Here is a 3288-nt window from a genome sequence, read left to right as displayed (position 1 = left end):
TCTTAACAGGCCAGTGTCAGAAGAGGAGGTCAGCGAAGTGATCAATGAAATGCAAAATGTAAAAGCCCCAGGCCCGGATGGGTTCAATGTGGACTTTTTCAAAGCCTGCTGGGAAACTATCAAACAGGATATCCTTGAGGTTGTGTGTTATGAAACCAACTAAAGAAAAAGATAGAAAAGATAGATCAACGCCTTAGAATTCAGCCTCTTCGAGGGGGCAACCTCCTTTACATTACATAAATGAACAATTCTTGGATGATACAAATGAAAAGACCTCCTTTCTATATATAGGAGTCTAAAGGGTCATAATATAATCAGAGCCGACATAACAATAATAATGTAAGGGCATAATAATAATAATAGTGGGCTTCTATGGGGCACAATAGTGACAATATGGGCACTACATGGGTACATCAATATAATAAGGGGGTTGTACTAATAACAATAAGGGGTTACAATAGTAGTATAGGGGCCTAACATGCCCCTCTCCTTCAAAAATCGTTGTCCTCAACGCTTGAGTAGTTCTTGATGCTTCTGTATAAAATTCTTGTCCTCCCATGTGGAATCTTCAGCGGGTAAGTTTTTCCACTTGATGAGATACTCTGAAATTGATCTATTTCGTAGCTGTCGGGTTCTTGTTTCTGTGAGTGCTCCAGGTTCCAATATGATTTTTCCTTCCTCTTCAATTTCTGGCAATATTGTTTGAATTGGGACCTTTTGCAACTTTTGAATAAGTGGCCATACTTCTTCATCCTTCTTCCATTCATCCCTTGCTTCGTTTATCCAATCTAGTTGGATAATAGAAATAGCACAAAACAATGCTTCCACATCCTCATCCTTGAAGAGTCTTCCCATTCCGTAAGGTCACCATTTTTTAAGTGCATGTAGTATTGCCAACATTTCCTTCTCATAAATAGCTTGCTTGAGATGTAGCAGTAAAAATACCCAATCACCTACATCAAAAAAAAATTCACTACGATGTTATCTACCTATTGTTTCATTTGATTTTGCACTGAAGTGGCATTATCCTTTAAAAGTTGGAGAACTTGTTGTTGATGCTCGATGTGATCTTTCACTGCTTGAACCTTTTTCTTCTTGATATGTCCTTCTATCTCTAGAATTTGAGGAGTGGTAATTTCTTCCAATCCTTTTGTTATCACTTAGAACTAAAATTGATACATGTAACTTTCCATCCTAGCCCGATGACGAAGGTCAGTGTTAGTTTAATTTGGTTTTAATTCTTTCCCTTAGAATCTGGAGTTTTGATGAGTTTTTGAGTCAAGTTATTCTCAGCTCCCATTGGTTCCCCTCCATCTACCATTGTTCTATAGCCACCGGTTATCTTATGTCAGTCACCGTGTCTTTTTGTAATTTCGCAGCGCAATGCCAATTAGGCAGTTTCGCAGCGCAATCATAGTTAGGCAGTTTCGTAGCGTATCATGATTAGGCAGTTTCGCAGCGCATCATTAAAATTTTAAACTGACAGCGCTACGAAATCATGGATTCGTACATTCCGCAGCGAATCTTTCCCGAAATGTCAAGTCTGTTAGGTGAGTCATAGGCCATGTCTTCTCATGTCAGCTCATGTAGCCATCTTATCTTTAATCAAAATCATTAATCCTTTAAGAGAGAGCCCTCTCAGGTTGAGGAGGCTAAGCCTCAGCCTAAAGTAGGTCTGAAATAGTTACTTAGAGTCAACCTGACCAGCAGCCTATCAGGATCTGATTTGAGATAACATTTTGGTGCGTCTGCCGGGAGCCTGAAGATTACTCATTCCCGAAATCATGAAGCTGAACTTCTGAAGGTAGCAGGAGCTCAGAAGGTTTTCGAGGCTGCATTCTACCTTGGTGACTCCATACAATCTTAAATTTAAAAAGGTGGCTTCGAGAGGAAGATATACAAGGAGTAATCCTGACCCAGATCCACCTACTCCTGTGGATAATCCAAACACCATCTCAAGGAGCAGGCAAAGATTTCCTGATATACCAGGTACTTCATCTGTATCAAAATCTTTGTTCCCTGAATTTTCTAGAAGTCCTGAAGATAAAATTGTAGATGATAAAATTCAGGAGGTATTGTTGAGGTCTGAGAACGAAGAAGAACTTATTGGAATTATTTTAGATTTACAAAAAAGAGGCATTGATACTTCGTCCTTAGTGTCACAAAAAGATAAGGAGGAGTTTTGGGAGGTTGTTACTTCAGAATTACTGTTAGAAGAAGAAGATTTGAATCAACTCAAAGAGCTTGATCCTTTTGAAGTTTTGCTCAAATCCAAAACTGGTTTACCCCTCCCAAATTGGAGTTCCTTTGTCAGTGGTTTGCAAAGTCCAAATAGTCCTTTTCATACTAATACTTTATCTTTTGTCTCTGTTAGTCCAAATAGTCCTCAGACACTATCTCATACTAGTTCTGGTTCCATTGGTCATACAATACCTGTTATCACTGCTCCTCCATTCATTATGGCTATACCTGCTAGATATGCTCCTCTAGCTCTCCCTGCGGTTTTACATGATCTTCCTAGCAAATATGTTGCCAGAATTCTAACATGGGGAGGAGATGAAGATATTACAAGAGAGGAACATGTGGATAGGTTCAATGATTTCGTTGACAGGGAAGAAGTGGATGATGAAGATGTAAAACTAAGATTGTTTGCTCAAACTTTCATTGGGGAAGTCAGAAAATGGTTTAAAGCCCTTAGAGCCGGAAGCATTCATAGTTGGGTAGAATTTGAAGACAGCTTTCTAAGGAAATGGGGAAACAGAACCAACCCAGTCCAAGCCCTTACTGAATACAACAATCTTAGGAGAGCTCCAGAGGAAACTATCCAAAACTTCTCTAAGAGGTTTAATAAAATATACAATTCCATTCCAGCTCATTTGAAACCTCCTGGAGCTTTGGCACAGTTGAGATATGCTGAATCATTTGATTCAGATTTCTCTCTTTTACTCAGAGAAAGGGAGTGTGCTTCTCTTGATGATATGCAAAATGATGCAATTAAGGTGGAGGTGAATATGCTTGCTGCTAAGAAATCAAAGATGGCAAAGACTAAGCTGAAGGAAGAAGAGAAGCCTTCTACCTCTGCTCAAGAAGACAAGTTTGAAACAATGATAAAAACCATGGAGAAATTGATGGACCGACTAGCTCTTGGGAATGCTTCTGCTCCTCCAGCACAGCAAGAACCTCAATTCAGGAACCCTCAGTTCAGAAGACCTCAGAATCAGCAAAGGCCAAGAGATAATAGAAATCAACAGGCAGATCCTCCAGTGAGACCTCCCTTTCAACAAAATT

This window comes from Pinus tabuliformis, chromosome 2_2 (genome assembly GCF_031772625.1).
Source record: "Pinus tabuliformis cultivar Carrire ecotype Pingquan chromosome 2_2, CPIR1, whole genome shotgun sequence".
Classification (NCBI taxonomy): Eukaryota; Viridiplantae; Streptophyta; class Pinopsida; order Pinales; family Pinaceae; genus Pinus; species Pinus tabuliformis.
This window is presented reverse-complemented; position numbering follows the sequence as displayed.